Source organism: Ptychodera flava, chromosome 2 (assembly GCF_041260155.1).
Source record: "Ptychodera flava strain L36383 chromosome 2, AS_Pfla_20210202, whole genome shotgun sequence".
In the NCBI taxonomy this organism is placed as follows: Eukaryota; Metazoa; Hemichordata; class Enteropneusta; family Ptychoderidae; genus Ptychodera; species Ptychodera flava.
This window is the reverse complement of record NC_091929.1, coordinates 31,703,357-31,727,794: the sequence shown is the minus strand read 5'-3', so window position 1 is coordinate 31,727,794 and position 24,438 is coordinate 31,703,357. Positions and strand designations below refer to the sequence as shown.

At 36.4% G+C, this 24,438-nt stretch overlaps 1 protein-coding gene and 1 long non-coding RNA gene across 2 annotated transcripts in view; both read left to right on the top strand.

The window, feature by feature from the left end:
- LOC139119221 (carbohydrate sulfotransferase 11-like) overlaps positions 1–24,438 on the top strand; it is a 233,798-nt gene that overhangs the window by 169,037 nt on the left and 40,323 nt on the right. The window lies entirely within an intron of this gene.
- On the top strand, positions 145–944 carry LOC139119122 (uncharacterized). Its single transcript, XR_011548851.1, has 2 exons — positions 145–229; positions 885–944. It is a non-coding gene; the product is annotated as an uncharacterized lncRNA (long non-coding RNA).

Sequence of the window (24,438 nt, the reverse complement as noted above, 5' to 3'; positions counted from 1 at the left end):
TGAATCCCAATCCCTACTATCTGGATCAACAGTTCCTTAGCATTGTATTTCAAGCTGTAACAACTTTTATGCTGGTTAAATGGTAATCCTGATTTTATAAAATAATTATAGCCAATAGTCAAGCAAGAAGCCTGTAATGGTGATGGCCCATCAACTTCTGTGTTAGTCTCTCCATCAACAATTCTACAAAGAATAAATGTGGCATCTGGACAAGAAGATTGTCTGCTAGGTAAGCAAAAAATAAACGACAGACAAGTGACTAGTTGGAGTGAAATTGTTTAAATAAATTAAATCAATAAACAGCTTTAGGGTGCGTAATAGGCAAAGTCTGGATTATAATCCATACATACTGTATAACTCAACGCAGTGTTAACTTAAAGCCAGGACAATTGTTTCAAAAAGATATCTGACAAGAAATACTATTCCATATATGATCAGAGATTTCCTTGAAGATGCAGTCTTGCCATTCTGTTACTTAATGCTTGACCTAGTCAAAGTATTTGCCAAGGAAGCTGTGATCTCTATAGTCCATATGACTTACTTGCAGACTCTGTACAAACATGTTTTCCTCAATTTGCCGTATATTGGATCCCCTTCCCCTTGACTATCATTGACTTTGTCCATGGTTTTTATAAAAGCCTGAGCTCATGAGTGCCATAATTTATGTTTATGTGCCTCTGTCCATTGTAAATATTGACATTTTGTGATCAGCCTGAGCTCATGAAGGTCAAAATTTGTCTTTACACACACAGTCTGTTTGAAATTTTGACAATTTTGCAATCAGCCTGAGCTCATGGAGTCAATAAGTTTTCTTTGCATGCACCAGTACATTAGAAATTTTGAAATTTTGTAATCCATTTAATGTAAATGTAACTTTTATACAGATTCTGAAGTGAGCGGCTGTACTGGAAATGAAGCAGTTGCTGATATACTAGAAAGGAAGGTCAGTTTCAAGTTTGCCATTGTGTCACTTGGAGAATTTTACCTCTAGATATGACTAAGTGTTACTTCTATTGCTAACACAGTTGGTGCTTTAATGTAGTGATGTGCATATTGATATCTGCGTCATTCTATTTACATCAGACCAATAGTCACAGATATCTGCACATCAGAAACAATGTATGTGTCTTATCTTTATTATCAGCATTGATGTGCTTATCAAATGTTTGGTTGCCCACATCATCTGTTATCATTATCTGTCTCTGACAGTAATCAGTTCTCCTGGGACAATATTGAGATTTTTTTCCAATTGTGATGAGAATTCACATTCTGTAGTTTTGATTCTTTGTTAAAATCAATACTGCTGTTTACAACTGACATTTTGTACACATGGTTTGTGTCTTTCTTTAATAGTAATATTTGTATTTGTAGGGTGTACAAGTATATCTCCAGAATCATGTCTCTGATTCATTTTATACGACTTCACCAGAAACATTGAAATTTGTACCAAAACGAGCCCTGCCACTGTGCCTGTTTGAAGATATAAAGATTCTATGAGTGTCAGGCTTCCTTGGAATTGTATGTTCACAGAATAAATGTTCTTGTCACAAATACTCATTAAAGAGAGATATGTCCTGCAAAGCTGATGTTTTGTTTCTCTTTTGTTTTACAATTAACAGTTCCTTGCTTAGACAAAAAAAGAAACATAACTTATACTGTATCAATAGACTTGCCCATGGTCTTGTATATTCCTGTTTAAGATAATGCTGTAATGTTTTTGGTATTGCACCACAGTGGACGTGGAAGTACCGGTACATACATATCTCAATACAAAAGTATGCAGCTAAAACTAGAAATACTGTAACTGTTACTTTTTAGGAACAAAGAATTGAGCAAGAAGACACTAATGGAAACCCACAGCATAATCCTGTGTCTGTCAGTCCTATGACAATTCTGCTTGGAATTGATGGTGCAATTGGACAAGCTAATTATACAACAGGTGAGTGAGTACACAAGATTATAAAATCACAAGCATGTGCAATGTCAATCTTCTAATCCATTCATTAAAAGACTGCATTATGATTTATTATTTCAATTGGAATACTTTCTGATAACAACATTACTTTATTATATTAGAAACAGCATATAAAATGCCTGTCATGTTTATCTGTAGAATCTGAAGAAGACATCCTAAAGGACAATGAAGTCTCATTGGCAGAAGCTCAAGAAATTATCCGAAAGGAGAATGGTGTCAGTGGTGTTACAACTTACAGCAAGGTCAGTCTTTTTGAGTGGAAGGAGATCAAGTGGACAAACAATTGCCTTAACCCTTTCACCCCCAGTTGCCTGTATACAGGTCCAACTTTACCATAGAAACAATGGATTTGGGACAAACCATGGTGGTGAAAGGGTTAATGTTGTGGTTATCAGCTCAATATGGATCCAGCCTCCACATCCTCTGATAAACAATGTCAATATTACTGCATGTCTACTTGCACACATACTTGTTTATCTCTGATTTTTATGCATGCAGATGTTATTTCTCTGAAGCTGGAGGTTGAAGTCGGAGGTTGTTCCATTGAATCTGATTACCAGCGTTTAAGCTAGTGCAACCAAGTCTTTATAATGCAATCTATCGCAGTCTCGTCTATTTGTCAATTTTCTTGCCAAGCTAATGTTTGCAAATATGTGTACACCAGGTGTCATAAACTGCAAGATAGAACTATTCTATGCTCTGCATGTCAGTTGGTGTTTGTAAAATCAATTTAGGATCTATTTGATGCAATAAGTGCTAACTAAAATGTCCCCTTGCCAGACTGTAAAGGGGTAGCTACCATTGATTGTCAACCAAGTTGATGTATAATTTGCCAGACTGGCAAATAGAAATATATGTATAAGTGATATATTGCATGCTGAAATGTTTCACGTAGTTTGCTATGTCCCCTATGCTGTTAATGACTTTGAACTTAGGTGGACAGTGTTTGGCTGTCTGTCCAGCATCTCTTGTCAATCAACATTTTGATACTTCCTCTTTGAAACTGCTAATGTGATTGCTGTGAAATTTGTTGTGTTGGACCATGAGGCAACCTGTTCAGAAGAATTTTGATTGATAATTAAAGGATTATTGTATTTTTTTGTCAACTCTTCTCTAAATTGATTTCCTTAGTATGCAGGTTTTTGAGGATGATTTCTGATCCATATTTTTAAAAAACCAGGAAATTTGCGTCTTTGTATTTTTGTTTGGATTTGGGTGGTGGTGACTTTTTACGGTTTTTTGTAAAAAATCTCTTCTCTGACAACGGTCCCGCTACTGTCATGCAACTTCAAATAATTGACCGTATTAACTCTTGGTAATATTTTTAAAACACATTTTTTGAATACCAACGGTCGATATTTGACATGGCGACTGCGCGCGGATCGCGAGATATCGATTCGATTAAGGTGGCCATATTTTTGCAATTTTTCACGTCTTTGAACCATAACTCAAACATCCTTGAACCGATTCTGTTCAAACTTGGCACAAAGGCATAACACTATGGTCTACATATGCATGTCGCATTATATTGCGATACGATCCAAAATGGGCGTGTGGCGGCCATTTTGTTGCGATTTTTTCATGTCTTTGAACCATAACTCAAACATCCTTGAACCAATTTTGTTCAAACATGGCACAAAGGCAAAGCACTATGGCATACATATGCATGTATCAATTAACCTTGCGATAGGAGCCAATATGGCTGCAGAACTGCCATTTTGTTGGAATTTTGCATGTCTTTGAAGCTTAATTCAAAGGTCATTACACCGATTTTGTCCAAACTTGGAGGAATGTAAGAGTGCCTTCAACAGCATACTCCGAGTTCAAAAACCGAGTCGGACTTACAAGTCCGAGTACTCGGACTTGTATACTCCGAGTGCATGACCTACTCGGAGTTGAATATGCCGAGTTACACTTGCTTATAGAAAAACAATGCTGGAAAAACACAGGAAATATTCGATCTTGTGATAAAAATTTGCAAACAGCGTATACAGTATATGTACTTCCAGTCGCTCAGAGAAAAGAGTTGTTAACGCGATCTGTCTGCTCTCTGATCTGTGTAAAATACCACAGGTGCTCAAATCAACCAGTGATCGCGAAGCCCCCTGTAAACGTACATAAAGAGCTTTTTATGTACGTTTACAGGGGGCTTCGCGATCACTGGTTGATTTGAGCACCTGTGTAAAATACCATCTTGTACAACACGCTCAAGTCATTGTAGAGTGTAGCTACCGTCACGCAAATTAGTAGTTGTCTTGTCTTTTCGTTTCATTACCGGATCAGATCCTGATTTGATACATGACTTGAATCGTTTCACCGATGCATCGATGCGAGTTACATGTATTAGAACACGGACGCCATTATCAAATGACCTGTTGACCTGTGACGTCATGGCCTTGGTTTGCTAGCGTGGCAAGGCCATGATAGACTTGCCCAAGCATTTTAGGCATATTTATGTCTTGATAAAATAATTAAACTAATAATTTTTCAAAATAAAATGAGCATAGTGCACTCGTGTATAGTATGAACCCAGTGCGAGTGACCACTTGGTCGTAAATTATGACCTTACTTGACCTGTGATGTCATGCATTTATTTCGCTAATGGCACGACTGTGTGATATCGAACTGAGTAACTGACTGGACTTGCCTAAAGTTTATTGGTTTTACTGTAAATGTTACGTCTAAGTCATCTTTCAAAAAACCTTGCTGCTGGCCATGGCGCAGCAGCTTTCTTCTGAGGGTAAACTCACGGTCGCTCCTTGTGGAGGGACTGTGGTTTAATATACATTGCAAAACAGATTTCAAGACATCGTGAAAATGAAATTCTTTTTTCAAAAGAGCAGATTTTCGACATATCGATTCGCGCTAGGCGTAAACTCTGTGAGTAATAAAATACCTTTTTTCGACAGGTCGTTTCTTGACTGGTATGGCAAAATATGCATTTATAGGAACACGTATTACTCGGCGTATTGAAGTCCGAGTAGGCCATGTACTCGGAGTATACAAGTCCGAGTAGGCCATGTACTCGGAGTATACCGTACAAGTCTGAGTAAGCAGTTTTACTCGGAGTATGCAAGTCCGAGTACTCGGACTTGCAAGTCCGACTCGGTTTTGGAACTCAGAGTGTATGGTTTGAGATACTCCTACATACCTGAAACTTGGCACAAAGATCACGCACTATGGCATACATATACATGTCAATGTACTTCGTGACATGTTCCAATATGGTTGCCAGATTGTCATATTTCCCCAAGGTATCGCTGCCAGATGGTCATTTTTGGATTTCTTCATGTCTTTGAGGCTTAATCATATGCAAATATTCCTTAACAAATGTTGTTGAGACTTGGTACAAAGATAAAGTACTATGGCATACATATGCATGTCTACAAATTTTGTGCTATGATCCATATGGTCAATAGACAGCCATTTGATTTCAACTTTGGTGTGATTTTTTATGTCTTTGAAACATAAACATAGGTTACTGTCCTTCGATGGACTGATTTTGTTTAAACGTGATATGGCTGCATTCTTGTGCACATTAATTTGTTTCATTATACGATCCGAAATGGCTGATTACAACAACATACCCGATCCCATACCATTTCTAAAATTCCACCAAACCATGTTTATAGTATGTGCCATCATGGCATTAGAAGCAGTGAGGGCATCGTTATGTGTGATGTAATCAAAAGTTCCTTCAATGGTCATTACCGGCAGAGATGGGTCAATTTTATTGAACGTTCGTCAGATTACTTTATTATGCAAGTCACAGGCCTCAGCACCCATTGCATCAATGTCATTCCACAGCTACCCAGACCACAGCTACCTAGACACCAAAGATTATAACAAAATGGACAAGCGGGGACTGTGTCATCAACGATGACTTGTTCCATTTTAGGGCAGTTCTTGACATTGTTAGGGAAAGCATTGCTAGGAAACCGCTTCAGTGGTCCATTTTTAGCAACACTAACAGTGGATCTCTATTGCATTCTAGATCGCATTGTTTTTACTTTTTCTTGTCTGTATCCATTACACTGACATGTCTGAACCTATTATATGCATTGTTTGTTGGACATATATGCAGCCCTATGTATGTATGTCAATTTGTTCCAAGAGACATGTAGCGTTGTTGATCTTCAACATAATCCAAGGTTTGGTAGCACGCTGTAATCAACTGAATGATCACTAGGGCATATGAGTTTTCAAAGACGTGTAGTCTCCTTCCTCAGATGCATGGGTCCAATAAATCATTTGAAGCAGAAAGCCACAGAAAGTTCAGAATGAAAAGTGTTCACGAGGAAGCATAAGGGGAGTTCTGCTTCAATTGTTCATTCCACTCTTGCATCTGATGAAGGAGATTGCCCATCTTTGAAAGCTTGTGCTACTCTAGTAACATTCAGATGATCATAGCATGCTACCAAATCCAAAATTAATTTGTTCCGAGAAAAAGATTCAAATTGCCATATGACTCAGACTAGACTTATGTCTTACAAAGTTATTAAAGGGACATGGATCATTGATAATGACTTCTTTTCTTTCATTAAAGGATACCACAAAGAATGAAGTCACAATGGCATGTTGTTATCAAGAACGTTTGTTCTCGGATAGTGATAGCAATGATGATAGAGATGAGGATTATATCCCACCAAGCGTGAGTGAAAGTGAAAGTGAATTCACAGATGGTAACGAGAAGAAAACTCATCGTAAAAAGGCAAGTGACATGAAAACATTAGTGCCATCATGTGTTGCTTTTTCTGCACTTAATTGATACCATTGGTGCCAGTGGATTACTAGCAAATGAGCCAGGTGGTTTAGGTAAAGGTGCAAAAGTAGCCAGTGTGATTATAGAACTAAAGTCAATGAACCTACAAATCAAATTTCAAAGTAATTTCAGAGAATGAATCTGTTGCAGATGGACAGATGACAGGCCAATAAGTAGACCATGTTATAAGCTTATCAGAAAAGCTCTGCATCATTGATACTTGAGCTGAAAATGGCAGTGATTTACTTCTAGTGTATCTGCATATAGCTGTAATGGTGTGATAATACGCTTTTTGAAATATACAGCATGTGAATTTATATTTTGTTTTCAATACACGGTATGACTTTAATTAAGTTGGCCCATTTCTGCCATAATTATGTCACATATTGTACATCTATCTTAGATCCAAACGTTGATTAGCCATGTTTGATGTAATTGATAACAGGACTTTTGATGTTACATGTTGTCTGTGTCCTGAATTTTAAATTGCAGATCAAGCTTTTGAAGAAGAGCAAGATGTTGTCAGTGCCAAAGAAAAGGCAGAAACTGATGGAACGTACAAGTAATGGATCTAGTGGTAGCAGCGCTAAAAAGGTAAACAACATAGTCTTTCCTCCCATTTGTCAGTCTGTAATCTGTATTGCATATGTACCCATTTAGCCAGACTTATTAGCTATTTTCAAATAAATGAGTAAATTCCTGTTCTTATGGCTTTTTAAAATTTCTCCCCAACAACTGTTGCTAAGCAATAGCTTTCTTTGGTACATGTATCATCTTAATCCTGCAACTCTCATATCTGTGCTTTAAGGTCAAACTTGACCATTGAAAACAGTGGATTTCTGCCATAATTATGTCACATATTGTTTTGTGATTTTCCTCAATTGGGTGAAATCTATCTCTTCAAAACTGCTTATCTGAGAGCTTTGAAATTTTGTTTGTGGTTAGCATTTAATGTTCTCCGTCAAGTTTGTTCACATCATCTACAATTTGCAAAAATTGTATTTGGCAGCTTTTGTATTGTTGGTCAAATTTTTATTTTCTCCAAAATGGTTCAACAAGGTACATTTACATAGGTTTAATGCTGGGGATAAGGTTATCATATGGATCAGAATTGTGATGAAAAGTGCAACATTGAAGTTATAAATAATATATTTTTTTATTTTTGGACAAAATTATTTTTTGAAGAGCTTGTTAGACAAGTTTATATGCTTTACAATATGAATTGTAGACGTGTCTGATATCATGTTCATGTTCCCTGTTTGAGAATGTTGAGTTTCTGTGCTTTGAAATACAGAAGCTCACAATGCTGTTGAAAAAATATTTGTTGATTGGCCTACATAACCTTTGGGCAACACATTTTGGTGAGCCAAGTTATATTTGAGTGAGTTGCTATTTTGTCATATAATCTGAAATTGTGTGCTTATGTTCCAGGGAAGAGAGCACAAAAGAGCAAAGTTAAAGTGACCAGCAAGAAAAACGGAAAGCGAGAATGAACAAGCCACAGTACTGCTTATACTGTAAAAGTAGTTTTGTTCAACTGTCAAGACACCTCTTCACTTGTCATGGTGCAGAATTGGATGTAGCAAAGCAGCATCATTTCCAAAGAAATCAAAGGAAAGGAACATACTTCTTGAAAAAATCCGTAATGAAGGAAATTTCAACCACAATAAGAAAGTTTGGAAAACAGGTGAAGGGGAAGTAATTCCATGGAGATGTGCAACATCTGAGAGTGTACATACCGATGATTATTTACCATGTCTAGTTTGTAAGGGACTCTTCGCAAAGGATTCTCTTCGCAGACATCGCAAAACCTGTCGAATGTCACCTAAGGAAGAAAGTTCTGCCCACAAAAGGAAACTAGTACAGTCAGAAGCAGCTACAATGGTTATGTTTGTCAAAAATGATGGCTTTGCTGAGTTGGGACTGAACTTGAAAACATTTTGTCAAAAATGCAGTATGATGATATCTCAAAGATTGTGAAAAGTGATCCGTTAATACTTCAATTTGGTGCAGATTTATGCGCTACTGGTAATTTTCAAGAAGGCCATTATGTCAGTTGTAAAATGCGCGAGCTAGGACGATTCCTTCTTGAAGTGAGAAAGATCAATCCATCAGTTACATCCTTGGCAGGCTGTCTGTCAAATAGGCAAAACTTCAGTGTTGTAGTCCAAGCAACACAAATGCTAGCGGGAATGATAGAAGGGGATAAAAGTGTCAAAGTCCCATCCTTAGTCATGAAGTTAGGCCAAAGTGTGAAGAAAGCTCTCAATATTCTGCACTGTGAAGCTATTCAAAGTGCAAATAAATCCCTTGAGGAAGAAGTTACAGGGTTTCAAACTCTAATGAACAATAGGTGGCAGACAAAAGTGTTGGCACGTGCCCGCAAAGCTCAAAGAAAGCTGAGTTGGAATAAACCACAGCGCCTTCCACTTACCAAAGACGTAAATGTCTGAACAGACATTTGAGCAACCTGTCTACATCGGCACTGACTTCCTTAAAAGAAACCACCAGTGTGGAATCCTGGAAAACTCTGTGTGAAACCACACTTACTCAAGTCATCATCTTTAATAGGAGGAGAAGTGGTGAGGTTGGAAAACTGACATTGGAAACTTATAATAAGAAGGGTATTAATCTGGAAAGTGATGAAATTATGGCCAGTCTCTCACCACTGGAGAGAAGATTGTACACTCATTTCACTAGGATTGAAACTGAAGGCAAAAGGCAAAACAAAGTCGCAATTCTACTCCCACCAAACCTGAAGAGGCTATTGATGTACTTAATAGCAAGCGGTCAGATGTGGGAATCAGCAAGAGTAACAATTATGTGTTTGCAAGAGTCCACTATCAAGCAGGGGGACACGTTAGAGGCTCAGATGTTCTTCGCAAATATGCAAATGAATGTGGAGCAAAGAACCCAGAGTATATACGGTCTACCAAGCTAAGGAAACAAGTCGCCACCGTTGCACAGATCCTTGAAATGGGAAAGTCTGAGTTGAAGCAACTGTCCACATTCATGGGGCACAGTCAGAAAGTCCATGAAACGTTCTATCGTCTGCCGAGGACGCTTATCAGACAGCAAAAGTCAGCAAGATCTTACTCGCCATGGAGAAAGGCAATATGCATCAATTCCGAGGGCAAACATTGGATGAAATAAAATTCGACCCAACAGGTAATTATACGAATGTGCAAACCAGTTATTTTTTCTTGAAGGGACAAAGTCGGCCATTTTTCATGAATGTTGTTTGATACAAGGTACTACTTATATTGTTTGACATGTTGAAAGATACTGAATGAATGGTTGACCATACATATATTCAACCCCCGTTTTAAACATGATAAGTGAAACCATTAGGATGATAACGTAATGGTCATGACCATTAATTCATTTACATGTTGGTTTCGTGTGTCTAAAATTGGGATCAATATATGTACGATCACCCATTAATTCAGTATCTTTCAACATGTAAAATAATATCTTGTATCAAACAAAATTCATGAAAAATGGCAACTCTATCCCTTTAAATTCACAATATGGAGCTCATACTTTCTGGTTTACACTATGTTTTCCATCATCCAAGAAAATTTTAGTGCCTCTCCCCAGTATTCCTAATGTCCCTGTAGGTTAAATATCTAAGAATGTATGAGCAGATTTAACCGTTTTCCTACCTAGTATCACTTCCCCATCAGCCAAGTCAGTAAAAAGCAGTATTGAGCCAAAACATGACACATTTTCACCTACTTGGCTTGATCTGTTATAGCATCTTTAGTCCAAATAATTCAAGTTTACAGTATTTATGTTTTAAACAGCTTTCAAATGTACAGTATTATATTAAATACACCATATGGAATATGTTGTGTTTCATTAATTTTAACCATCTTGACCTGGTGGTAAAATATGGACTTTGCAGGAAAAGGGTTAAAGGAAGCATGGCACACATGCAGTCAATCTTGAAATAAATGTTTTAGCTCTATTCAGTATGGTAGGGGATCTGTCCAAGGTGTGTATATGTATGTACAATGTATATTATGTGTGTGAATGTACGTCAAATACTTCAGTGGAGCTGTACTTGTTTAGTTTTTTCATGCTGGATTTGGAAACTTCAAGCACCAAGTTAAAGCATGCAAGTTGCCAAAGATTTTGATAATAATTTTCAGATTTCCTGATAGAAAGTAAACCTAAATTCATAAACTTTGTTCTTATAGATTATGTTGAGTCTGAAGAGAGTGATTCTGATACTGATGACACTGACATTGTCAACCAGGTAAGATATCACTGTATGACATTGAAGTTCAAAACCAAATATGACATTGAAGTTCAAAACCAAATTTTGGAGTTTTGTTCTCAAGAAACAATCACGAGAGTATCAATATAGCATGTCTTTGCATGGGTTGATGCTCAAAAAAGAACTGATGAAGTTAAATGTTAAGTAAAATAGGTGTATTTGCAGCATCTTCTTGTTGGCCGTGGCATTCCAGATTTATCACTAGACCATGCTGCCGCTAGTTTGCAGAAGTTTTTAGTACAGTGTCATACATATGGGTATGTCTCAACTGATTATAAACTCCTTTTTGAAATGTATACCACATGGACTTCATGAATCAGTCAGTGTTCATCACCTATGTATCTATGTAATGTTTTTGCATGGATGTGTGACATTATTTTTTAAAATACACTTTCCTGAGGAAGACTCAAATTTCACATATGTCCTCCATTTTCATGAATTTCAGCATGACTTAAATTAGAAAGAATGAAATTCAAGCCCATTTATGATCAATATGTCATTGACGTTTTTGGTCCTTGGTTTTCACATAATGCCAAATCTTCCACTGTCTAAATCTGCAAACTGCAGGGCCAGTCTATTGCACTGTATATATTAGGTATGCCTTGAAATGAACTCAATACTTTTGCACATCTGACAATGCATCAGAAGCCACCATTTTGACTAAAAAATGACAACAGTTTTCAGTGATTGGAGAGCAACATTCAATCCAATGCATGCCTTCCCCCACCCCAGTGAACTCTTCCCTAGCAAGTATTTTCTGTCAAACCTAGTAAATATACTCTAGTACCCTTGTCACATACCGATAGGCATGGCTGCATCACTACAGCTATTACAGTCACTCACTTAGCCCGAGTAATTTGTTTTGTGTTCAATCAAAATTGGGATTAGTAAGTGGGTATATGGTTCAAACCACACACAGAAAATTGAACATACATGAGTTTGACATTTACTAGTCTAAGATTGTTTCTGTAAAAGTACCTATTCAAGAATCAAAGCAGAAACATCCTTTTCACCTCCATAATGTACACTGTGATGTGACATTTTGTAAGCAGGTATTTCTGAGCACATTTTACAAAATTTTAAAACAAAGATTTGTTGGCAGAAAAGTTAAGCGGTACAGTAATATTCAGACACACAGCGTGTTTTTTCATGAAACCTCCAAAGAACCTATGCATGCATAGAGAAAAACAATAGAAAAAAAATTTCTTCGGCCATGCTATAAACACTGTCATTTTCTGGTATTGCTGATGATTGCCTCTTTCATTGTAACTGTGTACTTTGTAATCACCTTTGAAATTCAAAAGACTAGCATCAGAAGGCAACTTTTGGCCATCTTAAAATATATGGTTAATGTTGTTCTTTGGGAGAGGGAAGCATCTTTCATGCCAATTCCCTGAATAAGCTGTATCACACTGATTTCAAGAGATTGTCAGCTTTGGGTGGGGGATATTTCACCAGTTTTTGAATTTGCTAGAAAAGACATTTAAAAGTATCAGAATCATGATTCCTCCCCTTGCAGTGGTGTTCATAAATGCAGCTTTGATGAAAGAGGTTTTGTTGGGGTTGATTTACTTGCTAATTGCTCATTTGCACAGTTAATGAGTTGCTGTAAATGGGCCATGTGTCTAATATTACTCAACTATGTTTGATATGATTTTGAAAGTGCCCTGGACATACAGTACTGGTAGTATTGTCACTAGGAAAAACGTTCGGTGTGCATGACTTGCTAAATACTTACTCATTTGCATATTATATATCAAAACTTACTCAACCGCATTTAATGTGACTTTGCAGCCACATAAATGGTCTTATAGAGTTCAAACATTTAAGTTCTGGTATTCAAGCGTGTAAAGTATAGTTTATTAGTCCCCACCGTCCAGGACACCGTCCAGGGGGGCTTACAGGTTTGGTCATGTCCGTGTGTCCGTGCGTCCGTCTGTTCATGCAGATATCTCAGAGATGCCTGGATTGATTTCATTCAGACTTGGTACAAGGATTACTTCATATGTCATACATACGCACGTCAATTTTTTTGTGATGAACCAATATGGCTGCTGTGAGGCCATTTTGTTACAATTTTTTCATGTACTGACCCATAACTCAGGCACATCTCAACCGATTTTATTCAAAGTTGGTACAAGGACATTGACCTATATCATACATATGCACATCAATTTGTTACATGATATGATCCAATATGGCGGCCATTTTGTTACAATTTTTTCATGTACAGAGCCATAACTCAGCCATGTCTCAACTGATTTTATTCAAAGTTGGTACAAGGACATTGACCTATGTCATGCATATCCACATTGATTTGTTTTGTGATGTGTTCCAATATGACCGCCGTGCAGCCATTTTGTTACGATTTTATTATGTACGGAGCCATAACTCAGGCACATTTCAAATGATTTTATTCAATTGGGCTTGGTACATGGACATTGACCTAAATCATACATATGCACATCAATTTGTTCTACGATATGATCCAATATGTGGCCATTTTGTTACGATTTTTTTTATGTACGGAGCCATAATTCAGGCTCATCTCCACCAACTTTATTCAAAGTTGGTACAAGGACATTGATCTATATCATACATATGCACATCAATTTGTTTCACGATATGATCCAATATGGCTGCATGGTACCCATTTTCAGGGCTCGAAATTAACTTTTTCCCCAGGCAGTCAGCTTGGGCTACCATTTTCTGAAGTCGGTAGCTCAGTGGCAATGACTGGTAGCCCATGCATATTTTAGTGTAGGGAATTTTTTTCATTAATGAGAGAAAAAAGCTATTTTAAAAGATTCTGCTCATGAAGTGAATTTGTTAGTCATTCATTTGATGTGAATACTTGCACACTTTTATTACCCAAAGGAAACCTGTGTAATTGATGATAGTGACACTAACAAGTTTGGTGACCTTTCATTGTATTGACAACCCGATTCATTCTCAAAGTTGAATGCCAATTTTGATAGTCGTCATGGCAATGGCCACCACCTCAGCAGGGCTAATACAGACCATGGGCTTTCTGTAGTAGGGAGGAGTTTGTGCTTGATACATTTTGATCAAAATGCAATGAGAACACGTTTTCATAGGCCATCATTTTCTGTGCCTGTCAACCAAGTACATCAGTTGAGATATTGAAACTTTGTTGCAAAGTTTCATCGCAAGGTCGTCATTGTAATTTATAAAACAAAGACATTGTCCGGCCTTATTGTGTTCAGCTGGGTTTGACTGCATTTAGCTTGTCCAAAAGTGAAAGACCGGACATGGCATGCCAAGTACTGGCTGAATTTCATGTCCCAGGCTTTGGTAGTCCCTGTGGGCTACCATTTCATGGACTTTGGTAGCCCCAGGGAAAAGTTGGTAGTCTGTGGACGCTTGACCACCTCTAATTTTGAGCCCTGCATTTTGTTACAATTTTTCATGTCCTTCGCCATAACTCATACATGTATCATTGGATTTTATTCAATGTTTTTACAAGGATATTGACCAATGTCATAAATATGCATGTCAATTGATTTCCCAATCCGATACAACATGGCTGCCTTGTGGACATTTTGTTATGATTTTGTCATGTCCTGAGGCATAATTTGGATATGTATCAACTGATTTTTTTCAAAGTTGGCACAAGGATATTGACCAATTATGTCATAAATATGCATGTCTATTGGTTTCACAGTCCAATGCAATATAATGGCTGCCTTGTTGCCATTTTGTTATGATTTCTTCATGTACAGAGCTATAACTCAGACACATTTCCACCAGTATCATTCAAAGTTGACACAAGGACATTGACCTATGTCATACATATGCACATCAATTTGTTTAACGGCATGTAGCAGTATCATGTCAATTATTGAATTTTCGTACTTAGTCTGATGTGTCAAGAAATACTGCATCAAATTTCATGAAACTTGGTACAGATGTTAAGCTTACATTGCTTTAACAGTGAAGAAGACATTTATCAGTGTCAAGTTAATTTATTTGTAATTGCATATGTAATGAACTTTCCTAATTAGAGTGATATATCCACAAATACAGCATTAAATTTGATGGAACTTGGTACAGATTTTGATCTCATAGTGTTGTAAATACAAATCAATGACACTTAGTGATATCATTTATACATATAAATTAATTGCTGAATTGCATTTACATAATTAATTTTTGTTGTCAAACTTTATGAAATATGTTACTGGTGATAATCTGTCAGTGTTAGGATAGGATGCAAAAGTGTTTGTCAGTATCCTGTCGATTAAATACTAATTTATTCATCTTAATGACCTTTTGTAATTAGTATGGCGGCTTACATTGGTTTTATGTTTTCACCACCATGGGACTCATATTTAAGCCCCATCTGTATCACAGTTTTTTTAATCACATTAATGAAGAGGACTCTTTCCTCTCAGAGGACTTGAAATTAAAGTACCCATTAACAAGTGGGGACTGTGTCATTGTCAGTGACTTGTTTGCATGTGCAATTACTTTGTTTGGTCAGACCATATTTCAAAAAAAGAGTTTACAAATTTTCTATGACTTTGTAGAAAGTCAAATTGTACTGTATTGTAACTGATTTATCAGTCAGGCATGGCTTGTGAAAGAATTGCTCATTTGCATATTGCATCCAGTCACAAGTCATGGTTGGCACATCAGTCAATGTTTGCAGGATAGGTTTGCAAGTATGAACACATCTTCAGCACTAGAGCATTCAAAGGACCATTGTGCTTGCCTTCTCATCATCCAAATTTACTGCAGATAAATGTATATCAAGTGTTACCCTTGTCACTCTGGTGTATAAGTAGACAATAATAATGACAAAACAAGAAAAAAAATCAATAAGGCTATGTCTCATCATACCACATAACAGGTCATTGCCTGATTTCTGTGAGGATGAAATTGAGGTTGGCCAGTGTGTTATGATCAAACCATTAGTGTTCATAATAGCATAAAAGTATCAAAGAATACCTCCATTTAGGGATACAGTGTTTACAGTGTTATATGCTGTACAAATGCATAGCTTCTATCCTGCTGAATGACTACTTTTTTTAGTAAAAATGTATTAAGAAGCTTCATTGTGTATTCAGATGACAAAAAAACACTGGTAAAGGCACCAAAGAAGATATATTTTGGCCATAGGTCAGACTTGTATGTCAAATATGATATTGCCAGGCGGGTTGTTGTCAACAGTGTCTTCCTGAGCTGCACTTATGAGAGTAATATATAATCTAGAGTAATATGTAATTATTGTGTATATTTCTTTTTATATAGTACCCTCTGAGCATCACTCTGGTACATGTAGTGGCAGTGGTAGTTCTGGGAATGAGAAGAAAGAAGACTCCATCGGTAATGTGACCGGGAATGAGGAGCAGATGGAATGTATTGGTATTGATGGTACTGGGAATGGGAAGGAAGAATGTATTAGTGGTGATGGTACTGGGAATGAGAAGGAAGGATGCATAAGTGGTGATGGTACTGGGAATGAGAAGGAAGAGTGTATTAGTGGTGATGGTACTGGGAATGAGAAGGAAGAATGTATTAGTGGTGATGGTACTGAGAATTAGAAGGAAGAATGTATTAGTGGTTTTACTGGGAATGAGGAGAGGAAACAAGAATTAGGTAGGAGTAGTCGAAAGAAAAAAAAAGAACCATGGACACCAAAAGAACTTAACATACTGAAATTGTTCTTCAAGGATTTGATTAAACTCAGACAGGCACCAGGTCAGAAGGAGTGTAAAGAATGCATACAGAAACACCCAGAGATACTTGGAAGGAGAGACTGGAAACTGATCAAATGGAAAGTTTGTTATCTCAGTAAGATGGAGGAAAAGAAGCAAAGAATTAAATAACAAAAAGAACTCTTTCGATGTTGCCATAAAAACTTTTCTGTGACCTACACATGGACATTAAAAGCAGACTGATATAGCTGGCATGCCATTACTTTATTCTATAGATGAAGCTGAGTGCCTTTTCCCAAATTTAAGGTCAGAATTTTGAATTGGAATGCAACTGTCATTAATTGTTGTTGCACGGTGCTTTAAGACCACTGGTCTTTCTCAGACACACTTGAATAGTTGCTGACTCTTTAAATTGATCACAATAGGATATACACATCATTTTACATCCTTACATCTTTGTGAGCCTTCACATTTTGCAAGGTCTTCAACTGTAACATGGTTGGAACTAAGTTTGGACAATTGGATGATGAAGTAATGCCAGTTTAATCTGCAAATGTAAGCTCGTCTGCTTTTCGTTTTAAGTTACACACTTGTTTTTATGAGTAATTGCAACATTCAGCTATAGGGCACCTAACACTTTTTAGAAATTTGAAAATATGAAGATCAAATTATCCCAAATTAGTTCCAATCGCTTTCTGTCAATCCAATGTATGTGGCCAAGTGAATCTCTCACTGTTGTTTACTCATGTCAAGTCCTATGCCTTTACTGCTATGCTTAATGTGATGTGATGTGCAACTATCATGCTGTGATGAGAGTATTGCATGTACCAAAGGATAACTAAAGTGATTTAACAAGTCAACTGATAGCATTTCACGTTGAAAATTAAAACGTAATATTTAAGTTAGCCAAATAACCTTTACAGAGGAATGCGTTTTTTCTCATGTAGCAAATGGAATAAAAGTTAGGTGTGTTGCTTTCACTAATTTGATGACCATGTAGCAAAGTAAACTGATAGCATTTCACGTTGAAAATTATTACATAGTATTTAAGTTAGCCATATAACCTTTACAAAGAACCAATTTTTTCCCATGTAGCAAATGGAATAAAAGTTAGGTGTATTGCTTACACTAATTTGATGACCATGTAGCAAAGTAAACTGATAGCATTTCACGTTGAAAATCATTACATAATATTAAAGTTAGCCAAATAACCTTTACAGAGGAATAAGTTTTTTCCCCTGTAGCAAATGGAAAAATTTAGGTGTGTTGCTTTCACTAATTTGATGACCATATAGCAAAGTAAACCAATAGCATTTCACGTTGAAAATTATTACATAATATTTAAGTTAGCCAAATAACCTTTACAGAGGAACCAATTTTTTCCCATGTAGCAAATGGAAAAAAAGTTAGGTGTATTGCTTACACTAATTTGATGACCATGTAGCAAAGTAAACTGATAGCATTTCATGTAGAAAATTATTACATAATATTTAAGTTAGCCAAATATCCTTTACAGAGGAATGAGTTTTTTCCCATATAGCAAATGGAATAAACGTTAGGTGTATTGCTTACACTAATTTGATGACCATGCAGCAAAGTAAATCAATAGCATTTCACGTTGAAAATTATTACATATTTAAGTTAGCCAAATAACTATTACAGAGGAATGAGTTTTTTCCCATGTAGCAAATGGAATAAAAGTTAGGTGTGTTGCTTTCACTAATTTGATGACCACGTAGCAAAGTTAACTAATAGCATTTCACGTTGAAAGTTATTACATAATATTTAAGTGAGCCACATAACCTTTACAGAGGAAAGACTTTTTCCCGTAAAAGCCAATGCAAGTCATGTGTTAGGTATGCTGCTTTCACTTATGTGATGACCATGTAGCAAAGTAAACTGATAGCATTTCACGTTGAAAATTATTAAATCAGCATATTTCATGTGTTAGATGTGTTGCTTTCACTAATGTGATGACCATGTAGCAAATGGAATAAAAGTAGATTATGTTGTTCAAAAAGTGGGCTTTATTTGTCATTGCTTTATGTCTGTCGGATGATCTTCTTTAACCCTTTCACCCCCAGTTCCCTTTATACAGGTCCAACTTTACCATAGAAAACGATGGATTTGGGACAAACCATGGTGGTGAAAGGGTTAAGAAGGGAGTTTTTGGCTGTCATGAAAATACCATATATTTCTGGGCATCTGCTGCTGCAAACGCACAAGACAAATGCCATCAGGCACATCAGGACTTTTTAGAAGCCACTTAGATATCATATGTACTAAATTACAGTTTGAAAAATTCTTTGCATTGTTCAGTACACAAACAAAGCAGTGATCAAACACGCTTCATTTTACAGGGTCGATTTCTTTTATGTAACTAGGCAACACAAGCCAACTTTCTATAATAATGAAAACAGTATTCACCCCAAAATTGAATAACTCAACAGTCTCTGAATACAGTGCCAGGAAGTATTTCAATGATATTTACAGTCATGTGGGCCAAACTTTTGTTTAACTCATGCGATTGTAGAGCTCTCTGATTTGCTTCCATATGGGAACTTGGTAGTTGACAGTATGCATAAATGGTATAACCCTACTTTCAAGATGACAGAAGTGCAGTGCATTAAAGGTAATGCTTGTAGAATCCAGGCATGCATCAGCTAGATGAAACAACACATGCAAACATCAATTTTACATTGTATTTGTGTGGGAATAAGGCATGTCTAACAAGAGAGGCTTGGTACAATTACTACACTATGCATGTTGATAGAATGCTTTTCTTCAAGAGACTTGGTATTCAACACCTGGGATGCTTTTGTACCTGTCCCTCACTTTGCTTGGTATATGCTGTGTGATGACCTGATGTTAATTATTACCGTAGCACCAATCTGAATGTGTGCTCTAATTTTGCCAAATATTCATGTTATTAACCACTCTTTATTTGAGAGTGGGGATTTAGCCCAGCGGTTCTGTTTGCTGCCTCTCCGCTAGGCGACTGATGTTGTATGTTGTGGGTTCGAACCCGATTGAAAACTAGCTGTAGTATGTAACTGGGTTTCACTTTGTGATAACAACAGGATTGTAAGCTCCCTCACTTTGCCAGGTAAACACATCATGGTGTGTGACTTGATGTCACTTTGTATCATCAATCAGAGTGTGTATGGTCCCTCACTTTGCCAGGTAAACACACCATGGTGTGTGATTTGGTGTCACTTTGTATCATCAATCAGAGTGTGCATCATCCCTCACTTTGCCAGGTAAACACATCATGGTGTGTGACTTGATATCACTTTGTATCATCAGTCAGAGTGTGTATGGTCCCTCACTTTGCTAGGTAAACACATCATGGTGTGTGACTTGATGTCACTTTGTATCATCAGTCAGAGTGTGTATGGTCCCTCACTTTGCCAGGTAAACACATCATGGTGTGTGACTTGATGTCACTTTGTATCATCAATCAGAGAGTGTATGGTCCCTCACTTTGCTAGGTAAACACACCATGGTGTGTGATTTGATGTCACTTTGTATCATTAGTCAGAGTGTGCAACGTCCCTCACTTTGCCAGGAAAAAACATCTTTGTGTGTGGCTTTATGTCACTTTGAATCATCAATCAGAATGTGTATGGTCCCTCACTTTGCCAGGTAAACACATCATGGTGTGTGACTTGGTATCATTGACATGATTGCGTTTGCGTTTTGAAGAATCAATGTTTAGCATTCAAACAATGAATATTGCGAACCCAAATATCCTCAGCGGCAGCAAGATCTTTTAAAATGGTGTCCTATTTACAGGTATGCATATGAGAACAGCAGATGTAGATAGAATGATAGTATTTTTTGTTTTTTTTAATTGTTTTTTATTAGAAATCCTATGGAAAAGAAGTTCTTTTTACCAGCTCAGCAAACATACAATAGAATAGACAGGTGCAAAAAATTCTGCGAAAATCTAAACTGACAGAAATGTACTAAAAGTCTATACAATACAGAATATTAAACTACATGACAGATGTCAGCCTTTTACTTATTAATGTTACTACAAAGGTCGATATCGGGGAAGGAGCAAACAAATTCATTTTAAGTATTCATGTATCAATCGATTAGAGATTAACAATTTCATCCACTTACTACCAGGAGTTCTGAAAGGGGCATAAGTAAGTGGAATTTAGATATCAAGGGGCAATGTCTAGATACCTTCATTGCATCAACGTTGTAAGGTTTAAAATACTCAGAGGGTATCATACTGAGAGGTGTTGTTAGAGCTGTAAGTTTTAAAATTTTAAAGTAAGTAAATATATTTTGAATGCATTCTTACAGATTTCTTTGTGATTTCTGTGACAAATTCCAATGGACAATATGACATTAAACTGGTCCAACAATCATTTTCATTCAAGGTTATACATTACCAGACATTTGTGATTTACAAATTTAAGTAGGACCATCCTGAAAAAAGCATATTCAAGGTACTTTTGTATTTCATACAATTGTAATGTTTTGATGAGTAGAATCTTGTGTTTCATTTGACGGTAGAAGTATGCATGGCTAGAAATTTAAAACAGGTTGGGACTAAGAACGATGCCGACATCCTTCACATTCTGTATTGGAGTAAGGTTAATTCAGACAACATTTCTCAAGGTTTAAATCTTTGTAGATATTTTTTCATCAAGCTATTTTCCCTTCATAAATGTTACGATTTCAATCCATGGTGTGGATGGCACCAATAAAATTAAGGCACTTACCCTGGCTCTTTATTTGCATATTACTTAAACTTTCATGATAAGTGACTTTTGTCCAAATTTACAGTGCTAAATTAGAAGAAACCTACTGCAGATACTGATCTAACAATGATCTGATTATAGCATGACACTCTTAATATTATCGTTTGAAATGCTTGCTAAATTATATACTAACAAAATGGTGTTATCATTGGCGTTGTAAATCCATTGACTGCATCACATAAACTGCCTAGATATACTAATTTTGCCAATGCAACTGTCTTTATAGACATTTTAGAATGTCTTGTCGAAATATATCAATTTATGTACAATGAATATTTATATTTAGCAATACTGATGCACAATTACACGTAACATTGCGATCACAGTGGCGTATTCAGTTCGCATCGTGGGTGGTCCCTGATGTTTCACTTTGATACGTAAACCTGCCTCTACATCACTTTGTACGTACAAAGTGGGATCCTTAAAAAGCCGTTTTTAAAGAAAAAAGTAGCCCACGTTGTTCAGCAACCTCTTTTATGTCAGATTCTGCAATTTTTATTTAGAAATAACCATTCCTTACCCATTGTTTCACTTTGTACTTTTGTATTTTCACTTTGTACCATATGAACAAGCGTGTCACACTTTGACACACAAACTTGCTGTGGTGTGTGTGTGTGTGTGTGTGTGTGTGTGTGTGGAATATTCCTACCATCATTGCACTGACTTCAGAGAATGAAAACACACAGAGAATCACCTTTATTTCCTGGAATAATTTTGTACACTAAAACAAGGCTTTTTAACAGGGTTGAAGGTTTGAGACTCTCCTCTTTGCTTTTTTAAAAACGCATGACTCTCTTTGCACTTTTCCGATTTCAGGTGGAATTAAATTGGAAATATTTGTTTGATGTTGATGGCCGTAATGAAACACAAAACCATGAAATAGACCCAAAGTTTGTAATCAACAAATTTGAATATTTTTTCGTTATTGTCTAAGAAAATGCCAAGCTTGATGACTTAAGTGGTTTTCATGGAAACATGACTGTTAATATTTGTACCACATTTGTGATCTGCAAGTTCAAATACCGTTTGTAATTAGGTTGTGCGTTTAATTACTATGCACAATATTGATTTTTTTCATTTGAAGAGAAATTTCATTTTGATAAAGGAAACTGTTGTCCTTAAATGGATCCTATATTTGCAATCACAGACATCAAAATACGCTGATGCAATAAATTTGATGAAAATCCAAATTCTTATTATCATGAATATCAAAAAACAATAATTTTGATATCACAAACCGGTTGCCATAGAAACACATGTTAACAAAATGGATGCCATATTTGCAATTAGAATCATGTAGTACCTTCATGACGCAAGTTTGGTGAATATCCAAGTTGAACTCGTTTATTATGATTTTAAGAAAGCGCATACCCTTCTTTGCATATACCACAAGGTACACAGGACTTTCAGAGTACCAGTATGCAACATACAGCTTACTGTGACAAATGACCTACATAAGGGTGAGGGGTCAAGGTCCATAGTATGCTTTATCTAATAAACTGATGGTCTACCAAACATTGACCAGATTTCAATGACCCGTTTGTCTATCAGCACGATCAATTCCAGTGACACATTAGAGTGTTATTTTCCCGCTCATAATACAGTGAATAGACACGGTTTGTATGGCATGAACCTATGTTTTTACCTAATATTGTTTAGATGGCATTGGATTAGCTTTGACATACTATTGCATATCTTAGGGTCTGCAAAGCTTTGTTTTTGTAAGACTGGCCAGTACAGGGCCAAAATTATCCCCATTGTTTTCAGATGATTTAGGTGACCTTTGACCTGCTTTGACATATCTCGGCAAACTACAGGGACCAGATGTTTATTTATTTATTTATTTTTTTATTTACACTTTTAATGAGCGTCCGAGTTACTCAAATGAGTAATTTTCACCGGGACTCGATAATTAACAAGTCACAAAACGGGTAAAAATAAATAAATGAGATTATAGCGGAATGTTCTTTGTTATATATTCTTTCAGAAGCACCTTGAACTCTAATAGTCGAAGTTAATCTAATATCATTTGGCAGTGAATTCCACAATTTAGTTGCACGATGATGCATAACGTTGTCCAATATTTAAAGCAGATTTCGGAATATAACAATCCTGTCGAGAAACCGAGCGCGTTTGATAATAATGGACATTACTCTGAAATACAATAAATTCGACAGATAATGTGGAGCACTGCCAGTCATACACCTTAAAGTTAACACTGCCATAAAGTATACAATTCTTTGTCTAACAGACATGACATTTACGAAAAAAGCAAACTGACTGAAGGGCAATCATTAGGCAATTCAAACAGAATACGTAACGCTCTCTTTTGTAATATGAAAATTTTGTCAAGATTTTTTGCTGTGGAATTTCCCCATACAACACAACGATAGTCAATTGTGCTCTGAATTAATCCATTATACAAAACAAGACGATGGTTCATCGGAATAAAAGGACGTAATCTTAACAAAAGACTTATTCTCTTTAATAGTCTAACAAAGAAATTCTATATGGTCGTTCCATGATAAGCATTCATCAATAGTTACTCCTAATATTTTTCCGTGATTGCTACGAGAAATTTCAGTTTCATTAATACAAATAGACAACGATTTGTTTGACTCTTTTAATTAATTCAACTTGTGAGAAGTCGTTACCAGAAGATACTTTGTTTTGTTGACATTAATGCGCATTGAATTTGCCTTTATCCAAATGGAAATTGGCAAAACTGAATTATTCATTTTTTCAATAACATCATCAATAGATTTTCCATGAGCCAGCAAATTTTGATCATATGCATACATTTGTAAAGTTGAAGAATCGACACATAATGATAAATCATTGATAAATAGCAAAAATGACAACGGACCTAGGATTGACCCTTGTGGGACGCCAGCTGTAATATTACGTTTCTCTCGTTTAGTATCCATCGAGTATTGATCAGTGTGCGATATTATTTTTCT